The sequence below is a fragment of the Falco punctatus genome (assembly GCF_963210335.1).
Source record: "Falco punctatus genome assembly, chromosome: 3".
Taxonomy (NCBI): Eukaryota; Metazoa; Chordata; class Aves; order Falconiformes; family Falconidae; genus Falco; species Falco punctatus.
In genome coordinates, this window is record NC_137582.1 from 6,474,781 (window position 1) to 6,484,948 (window position 10,168).

A 10,168-nucleotide genomic window follows, 5' to 3' on the forward strand; every position below is an offset into this window, starting at 1 on the left:
AAGAAGAGTTAACTATTGCCTTGTTTGCATTGAGGCTTTCTTACCATGATTTTCTTGGACTTCAATAAGTGGAACTTGTTACAAGGCTACAGCCTGGGCAATATATCAAAAACATGAGAGCTGCAGACTGACAGTCCTGCTACAAACTCCACCATACACTTCCTGTGTGACTTTAAGCAAGTAATCTCACTATAGAGGCTCCATGTGAAATTCAATTAAATTTTAGTAAGTGTTGCAAGATTTTTACATCAAGGATGAAAGAAAAGTGCAATATTGTATTGTGTTTTGCTGTTTCACTGAGGCCATAAAAGGCTGTTTAACAGTATTACTACTGGCTTGGAAAAGAGCTCACTCATAGGCTTCATAATGTAAACAGAAGAAGCAGGTGGGACAAATTGGTAATAGGGTTAGCCATGTGGATCACATTTTAAAGTGTAAATATTAAGATAAATTCAGCACAAACATTACCAGACACTGTAATTGCTGGTTGGAAACAATTATGTTCTTCTCCATAAAAGGAGAAAATAGGTAATCGCTGTTCTGGTTTTGGCTGGAGTGGAGTTAACTTTCTTAGTAGCCGGTGCAGTGCTGTGTTTTGGTTCTGTGAGAACCATGTTGATAGGACACTGATGTTTTTAGTTGTTGCTGGGTGATGTTTATACCAAATCAAGGACTTTTCAGTTCCTTGGGCCCTGCCAGCGAGAGGGCTGGAGGGACACAGGAGACTGGGAGGGACACAGCCAAGGCAGCTGACCTGAACAAGGCAAAGAGGTATGCCATACCATGGGATGTCATGCTTGGCATATAAGACTGGGGGGTTAGCTGGGGTGGGGTGGATGGTTGCTTGGGGACTGGCTAATTATTGGTCAGTGGGTGGTGAGCAGTTGTACTGTGCATCACTTGTTTTCCTTTCTCCCTTTTCCTTTGGATTTTATCCTTTCCATTATAACTATTATTGTTCTTACCTCTTGTTTAAATCATTAAATTGTTCTTATCTCACCCCCTGAGTTTTACATTCCTTTCAGATTGTCCTCCACACCCCTCTGGGTGTGGGGGTCAGTGAGCAAGCAGCTGTGTGGTGCTTGGTTGCCAGCTGGGGTTAAACCACAACAATCAGCAATACAGGTATTGCAAAGCAGATATTCCTAAAGAACTGAGGATCAAATTTTGCTCATATTTATATTGTGGTGACTTAAACAATACTGAAGACAAAAATGAAGCCCAGTTCTACCTCAGCATAACTAAGCCAGAATTTACTGTCCTGTTCACCCCTTCCTCTTCTTACAGCCACGAATGTCTCGGGAATTTTAAGAAATAGTAATTGTCAATCTTCTAATTTTTGAAGACTGCTATCCCAAGAAGGTATTTATTATCCAGTTCCACAAGAATGGGGTGGTACTTCTACACTATCTTTGGCTGGAGTGAGACAGTGTAAAGTTACTAAGTTTTCCACGTGTTTAGTGTACTTTTTTTACTTCATTTAAAACCTATTGACTTAAAAAAAAAGAAACTTAAACCCTCATGCCTTCACTTTGCATCTAAAAAACCATACCGTATTATACATGTGTGACCTAAAAGCTGCATTTTTTGGTGCCCCTTTGTCCTATCGCTAACTTTGTAAGTATGTATTCATATCAAACCAACACTAAGAACTTAGGATTAGAATTATAGTGCATATTTAAAACTCATTAAGCAACTACAAAATTTACAGATATTAGTTACAAAACTATAGCTTTAAAGTGACTTCAGTTCTAATGCAGAAATAGAGAGGCTTGGGGTGAACACCCACACCTTATAGGTATCTTTAGAATTGTTTCATTTGACTGCCATTTTTCCTGCATCTATAGTTTAACAATGTTTTAAATCTAGTAAGTAAACATTCTAATCAGAAATATATAATCTACATCTTCTCATGGTTTCAGAATTTCATTCTTTGGTGTATATATGTATTAACGACTGTGATGTTGGAAGACTGCTAGAAGGATCCATACCTAGCTGAGGTGATACAATCAGGTTGTCATCAAACACATGGGAGACAGAGCTAAAAATTAAACAATCCAGAAATAATTCATCCACATTTCTACAAATATATATGTATAAAGTGAAAATGTACTTTTGTGCTAATCTAACATGAAGGAAAAAACTATTTCTGCCTTTGATATGTGTAGATATCAGAAAAGGCAGGAAGTCAAAATACATCCTGTTTTCTCCTTACAGACTTTAACTTTTGTGAAATATGGTGATTAATATCATTATAAGGATTTTACCTTAGATTAACTGTGTAGTTAGTTAAAAGGACGTCCCTTTATTCTGCTCAGTCAGGCTTGCTTATCTGCTTGCTTCTCCTAATTATGAAGCAAAGGAAAAGGTATGTGGTACACCCTGTACAGAAGAAGTAAAAAAGCCTTTTGTAGGCTTTCATCTGTGAAGTAGTCACATGGTTTCACTGCAAAATAAACTAATTCACCTGGCTTTTTCTAAATCAATCCAAACCCATAAGAACCTTTTTCTTAACTTTAAATAAATGGTAAACCATGTGACAAGTCAACTGTGCTCTGTAGGCTGTTTGCAACTAGTTTGTAATGGCTTTAGGCTAATATTACTCATGCTGTGACTACTCATTGAAATGTACACTTCTGTTGCTGTACCTGGATCACTCAGGCTGCTCAGACTTGGAAGTAGAAGTAAGAAATAATTTCTGAAATTCTAGCAATCGGTGCTAAACTTTCACCTAACTTCAGATTCAAAAATATGTTTAAAAATATATCCTTAATCATCTTAATATAGAACTGTATCAAATACTAGAGCGCCACAAATAGCAGAACATAAAGTATATAAGATCACATAAAATTCTGTGCATAAAGATCTGCTATTTCATTTCCTCTTAGCCTATAATTCCTTATCAGTAATAAACTAGACACATGCTACATATATAGCTATAATTATGTGATTTTTACATCATCTGCTCAGCTGCTTGCAGATAACAGACTGTAGCAATCTTTTACAAAGTGTTTGGAACTAACCCTCCTGTGAAGTAATTTTCTCTCCCACCCTAATATAACTAAGCTGTCATGCATTGTTTAATGAGTGCTGCTTATGAGTGTCACAACTGAATGGTGTCCATCATGGAAGTCTTCTGTAACATCTGGAACAGGACACTAGCATTGAAGACTACACACACTAGAATGCAGCTGGCTTGTAATAGAATCTTTCCTTTAAAAGTAATCTTGAACATAAATTGTGTGAATGTATCAGGGCAGAGCAACACTCCTGTGTGTGCTATTACACTTACTACACATAATTGCTATTTTTAATGTACCTCCATGAAGATGAGAAGTTACTAACCATTGTGTCATTGAATCTACACTAACAGAAGCAAAGAAAAGATCAGCTAGGGAAGCAGAACTTAGAACAGCTCTTATAAGAAGCTGGAATTGACACTGTATCTTAAGGCTTTGATATTTATTGAAGTTTGATTTGTTTTCACCCAGATACCCCTCTCATTGAGGTCTCATCATCAGTATGATTTCTGACCTCAATTACTCATAGATAGTTGCATCCTTAAAGGTGTTATTAAAAGAATTAAAGGCTGTTTGGCACATTTATCATAGCATACCCTTCAGGAGCTTCCATTTGTTTTTTAAAGTATTCACTTGAAAGCAGTTTTCCTCTTTTAGTAAAAAGATAGTATTTGGTTGTTATTCCCTCTGAAAAACTGTAATTCTTGAAGCAGTTCACAGAAAGCATATTTAATGTGTTGTTGAGCTGCATTTTTTGTTTGGTTGCCAGGAAGTAGCTACAAACATAAATCAACACATTACTCTGAGGAAAAAATCTTTTTACTATTAGCTTAAAATCAGTTGGTTTGAGAACCAGCCTTGTTCCTCCTGGGCCTTGTGTGGTCTGGGGGTTGTGGGGGGTTGGGCCTGACATTTGGAGGAGGCAAAGGGTGGCCCACTCGGGTCATTCTGTGACCAAGGGACTGGATCAAATTTCCTTCTGGGGCATCTCCTTGGCTGGGTTTTGTGACCTTTTCAGGGGCTTCACTTCTTTTTGCTGGGTTGTCAAACATGGCCTTTTTGGAGCCAAGGTCCTTGCTTGAGGCTTGTGCTGCTCTGTGTTCTCACAGTGCAGGCCACAGCTTCCTGGCATGTTTTAGTTTGTTTTTTGGTTGGGTTTTTTTTGGGTGGGATGGGGAGACAGGAGAAAGGCTGCGCTGAGCCCACACTTGCAGCTACTTCCCTTGGCTGCAGAATGGATGAGATGAGGTGAAGGATGAGGTCAGCAAACATGTCCCCACAGTCGGATGAGAATCATCCCTCTGTCCACAGAATCATACTCCGTCATGTAGCCTGCAGGGGGATGAACCTGGTCTTGTGAAGGATAATGACAGACAGCAGCTCCCAGGAAGGAGATGTCATCATCACCATCCAGGCCCATGGGGCAATGGCCCTAGGATGCAGCTGTGGAAGTGGGACCCAGTCAAGGCCAAAAGTTTGGTGCCAGGTGATCTGGGGACCACTATGGATGCCCCCAGGAGGCAGGACCCTTGATCCCATCTGCAACCCCATGAAGTGAAAGTACTGCATCCACCTCAAGACATGACGTGCATATTCTCCCTCCAGGGACAGCAGGGACACCAGCCTTTTGCTTCCTGATGCCCCAGGAGAGCAGAGCAGCTCCTTGCCCTGTGGAGATGAAGCAGCATGGGCCATTAGTCCCACCTCCAGCTGTGTCCAGGGGGCATGTGAGTACTCCCATGTGAGTACCTGCAGCTCCAGCTCCATCCAGGAAGCTCCTGCTCTGCAGGGTACAGAGAACTGGGGCAAGAGCAACACCTCCAGATACATCCAGGAGGTAGAAGGTATGAGCACTTCTATGCTTAGCGAGGAGGCAGAGGCCCACATGTAGAAACTGCAGGCAAGGGCTTTGGCCTTGGCCAGCGCCCAAACTGCTCAGGGTCAGGCAGCTCCAAAGCAGCCTAACCACCTTCACTTCCCACAGCACTTAGCCTCGGATTCCCTCTCAATCCAGGGAAATTGTGGGCATTTAGAAATGGTTTCAAAGGCTAGTTGTTCCACCACCTTCCTAGGAATGGCAGTGAGATTGGCCAGCATGTAGTTCTCTTGATGTTCCTTCTTGAAGATAAGAGTGATTTTTGCTTTCTTCCAGACCTTGGGAGCTTTCCCAAGTCACATGACTTTTCAAATATTATTGAGAGTGGCCTTACATTAACATAGTCAGCTCCCTCAGTGCTTGTGGTGCACCCCAGCAGATCCCATGGCCTTATACATGTCAAGTTTGCTTAAATGTTCCTCTGTGGTGAAAAGTGTCAGAAGAAAATACCTTCATTTCATAAAACTTCTAAAACAATTTTTGATCTTTTTATTCCTAGAACAATATAAGTAGTTGAAATTGTCTTATTTCATAAATCAAGTTAAATAGTAATATCTGAGATTGCAATTTTTTTTGTGTGCAGGTTTTCCTGGTACCTGTTATCTCCCATAAAAGTCAGTGGTTGCTGGTGGATATTTTGAAATCAGACTGTGCATATATTTAAATATGGGGTTTATTTCATCATGTGTTTTTAATAGGATTGACAAAATTAAAATGTATTTCGTTATTGCAGTAGAAAACCAAGTAAGAATCAAATCATAAGAAAATACATTTGTTTTGCAGGTTTTCATATAATCAATCTTTTAATTTATCTTACCTACATGGAAGAAAAATCCATGTGATACATTGGATTTTAGAGCAATAATCCTTCCAAGCACAACAGAAAAGACAAGGAGAACAGTAAGCATGTATGTGTTACATTACTCCCAGTTTTCATCCATAGCGTTACAGCCTATGTTTGTGTATCACTGTTCAGGTGTGTCTATAAATATATATATAACCTTATTGTCTTCAGCAAGCTGTGAACACATGATTAAAAAGCAGGAATAGATAAATGGTCAACATTAAGGCTAAACTGAAGTGACTATAAAGATGGAGAGACTGCAACATAGCTGGCTTCTAAAGCAAGGATGCTGTTTCAGGTTTGCCAGGAGCTGGCAAAAATTAAGTAAGATTCATCAGTATTAACACAATGTGTACGCCCCTCTTCCAGTCCAACTCACCCTGTATGCTTGATATTACATGGTACTTACATCAGGCTGGCAAATGAAAGTCTTTTTTTTAAGGTGTTAGAAAAATCATGGATCTCAAAGAACATCTCTGTTTCAAAAGATAACATATTTATCCCAAGCATTTTCTTCCTTGGATATCTAAATGTGTAAACTTTGAAATGTATGAATTACTAATGAAGATGAAATATTTCAATTTTACATAGGAAAAATGAGTGTTAGTAACATTAAACACTGATGCTGTGAAAGTGCAAAATGACTTAAAACCCAACATGGAAATAGATTGTAACACTGAATTATAGATATAACATACTTTGGCTCTTACAAAGCAGATCACAAATCATGTGTGATTCTGTGAATTTCTTTTTAGCATGATCTTTTCACAAAAGCTGAAGTTAAAATCTGTGAAATCCAGTTTAAGAAATCAGTGTATTTCTATGATAAAATTATTATTAAATAATATTGGCTGGCATAATATTAAATACTATAATACTAATTATGTGTATAGTTTAGAGTAATTACCTCACACTTTATATTGACATGCTTTGACTGGCATAAATTAAATTATAGATTTATTAATGTACTTTATATATGTAACACTGTAATGTAATGTAATTATTGTGTGTGTATACATATATATATAAAAATATATGAATGCAACACTTCAGAACATTCCAAATAAGATGTTCTTAGCCTTGGCCTTCTAGGGCAGAAAAAATGAGGCTTGTAATTGAGTGTTGTTACTGTTGTAGTTTCTTTTATTTCCAAGAGTTGACCTTGAAACAGGTTGCAGTTGACTAACGTTCAAGCAGAACAAGTAAACAGTAATTATCTTCTAGAAGGACTAGTGGAAAATGCGATGTGGCTGGTTCCAATAAATGTTTATAACAAATTCACTGGGATTTGAGAGAAAATAATGTGCTTTTTCAAGTATCACTTTTCTTCTAGATGGAAGACTTTTTAAATGGGAATATCAATATAGTTGTTTTATAGGAAAATAATTTCCTGGATAATGTTAAAAAGCAGCAAACCCCAAATATACTCCTTACAATCATACTTTTTATAGTTTCAGTATAATTTTTAAAATGCAATCCTACACTAGAACAATAAACTCCCCTAAAAGCCCTTCTTACAAGGAAATGACAAAAAGGAAAGCAGAGATGACATTTGATTTAATTAGTGATGTCATTATTGAGTTTTGGCTCCACAGCAATTTGAATCTTCAGTATTTTCTGTAAATGAACTGATGTTTTAATGGTATCAAGATATTTCCTTCAATAGGGGTGTTAACTATTTTAATTATAAAACATATATTTAATATTCATAGAAAGCTGTATCAAATAAGTGGAACAGCATAAGGTGGATGCAATAAGAAAGATTTTACTGGTTGGTTTCCTTTTTTTTTTTTTTTTTGTTACTGGGTGTGCACTCCCATACTAAGTACACTGCAGACGCTGCCTTAAGCAGAGCAGGTGCTTGCAGCTGCCAGCTGTTGAGATGGACCATGGCTACAGTCATTAAGCTGAAAGTACATGCGTGTCCAGCAGGTCTAGTGGGTATCATCAGCTGGGGAGAATCCATGTTCAGATTGAGTCGTTCTGATATTCTTCTTCTGAAGATAGAGTGATTGGTTGGCTACAAATACACCTTTAAAAGCATTGCAGCAGTGATTCTAATGGATTTGTCAGACTTTTAGAGAGATGTTAAAATCTGCTGTCATTCCACAGCATGTGAAAAAAGAATGAAATATTTTGGTAGGGTGATATGGTTTTGTTTAAAACTAACACCGAGCTATTGTCTTTTAAAAACATATGCCTGCAGCATTCAACTGGTTCTACTTATATTAACCTTTGTAATAGTTAAACTTAAATAATATAACACAGAAATTACTTTAAAAAAATCATATGCCACCTACTAATTTTTCCTGTTCTTAAGTGATCAATATCCACTGAGCAAAATGAAGGCTTACCTGTAGAAGAAGGAACTAGGACAATACCAAAATTACCAGACACAATACGTGTGGAAGTTTTTTATGGAAATGTCAAAGCACTTAAACTAATAAAAATTTTGTAAGCCTTGAAATAGAATCAAAATTAATAGCTTTTGTCCAGTTTTGAATATGTCTTTAGTTTGTTTTCAACAATACTGAAGAAGTCTCCTTCAGAAACATGTTTTCCGATTGTTAGATTTAATAAAATGTCTTAAAAATCTATGCAATTGTCATGGTTTAACCCCAGCTGGCAACCAAGCACCACACAGCCACTTGCTCACTCCCCCTCACTCAGAGGGATGGGGAAGAGCATTAGAAAGGAATGTAAAGCTTGAGGGTTGAGATAAGAACAATTTAATAGCTATAGCAAAAGCTGCGCATGCAAGCAAAGCAAGGAATTCATTCCCCACTCCCCATGGGCAGGCAGGTGCTCGGCCATCCCCAGGACAGCAGGGCTCCATCATGCGTAATGGTTACTCAGGAAGACAAACACCATAATGCCAGATGTCCGCACCTTACTTCCTTCTTCCCCCAGTTTATATACTCAGCATGAAGTCACAGGGTATGGAATACTTCTCTGGCTAGCTTGGGTCACCTGCCCTGGCTGTGTCCCCTCCCCTTTCCCATGTCCCTCCTGCCCTCTGGCTGGCAGGGCCCAAGGAACTGAAAAGTCCCTGATTCAGTAAAACATCACCCAGCAACAACTAAAAACATCGGTGTGTTATCAACACTGTTCGCACATCAGAGCCAAAACACAGCACTGTACTAGCTATTAAGAGGAAAATTAACTCTATCCCAGCTGAAACCAGGATGGCAATATAACAGAAAATAGTAATCCTTGCACCAGGGGCATTCTGAATTTTCCTGTGTGACAACTTTCCCAGCTGGAACTCTAGATGGATCTAAGTATGCCATAGTAACATTAATGCTGGCTGCATTTACCCACACAAGCGGTGATCTGAAATACATATTTAAAGCTCAGATTTTTAAAACATAAATTTAAATTCCATTTTGAATTACTGTCTTTAAATGCACACATATCTTCTTTTACACACAAGAAGTGCTACACTAGTATCTACAGGGACTGTTCGCTTGAATTCTGTTAAACCTAAATGTAAAGCACGGGTACAAGGGTTCACTAACAAACAATTCATCAATGAAAGATGGCTTTCTAGAAAAGCCAAACCAAATGAAAACTCTATCTTACTACTGAAAGCATGTTATTCTTTATTAATTACTTTGAATTACCAGTTTCCACCCCATTTTCCACAAAATTTCATTTAGATAAAAAACTCTTATCTTGTTTTTTTACAAAATTCATGACAGTTAACCTTCTAACTTTATTGTTACCTTCATTAAGGACAAGTAAGATTTCTTAAATAATAGCTGCCTTCTGTCTAAAACCATAGGAATAAAAATCAAATAGGATATATATTTCTAAATGAAGTTAGAGTAATTTTATTTTCCAAGCAGTTATGTAAAAGCTAGAATAAGTCATTCCTTCTAATGCAAAAGGTTATCACAAATCACATTCTCTGATTACAAGAAAAAAATTAAGTAAAAGAGGCCATAATTTGTTTCAATATTTTGTCCCAGCTGGATGAAATGAGCTTTCTTACGAAATCAGAAGGATCCCTAATATAGATATAATGTATTGTCACAAGAGAAAAAAAAAGTACTAAAATATAAAGTAATCATTTTTTTTAAGTACCAGATTGTGGAATAATAATATGTCAGAACTGAACCACTATGTAGTGTTGTATTCAATTTTCATTCCAATCAGATGATGATTGTCATAAATATTGGTTCTCTGCAGAGATCACAGAAATATAGAAACTATGGTAGCAGGTTGCATTACGATATTAATGTGTCTCTTTTTAAACACAAGTATTTATCTCAGTTTTTCTTTAAAGTAGTTCTCTTTAGTAATGACTTATGTGAACTCAAAATTATCATATTGCAGAATATTAATATACCTCAAATCACAATATTTACCTGATTATGTCCTTAGTGAAATGCTTAAAACACTTTCTAGTGCTAAAATATTTTGAAC

General features: G+C 37.4%; 1 long non-coding RNA gene across 2 annotated transcripts in view; it reads left to right on the forward strand.

Moving 5' to 3' along the window:
• Window positions 1–7,988, forward strand: part of LOC308059857 — an 88,244-nt gene extending 80,256 nt beyond the window's left edge. For both annotated transcript variants that reach the window (XR_013926464.1, XR_013926465.1), the window contains exon 3: window positions 9–7,988. This is a non-coding gene — a long non-coding RNA (uncharacterized lncRNA). The remainder of the gene's footprint in view (window positions 1–8) is intronic.
• The last annotated feature ends 2,180 nt before the right edge of the window (window positions 7,989–10,168 follow it).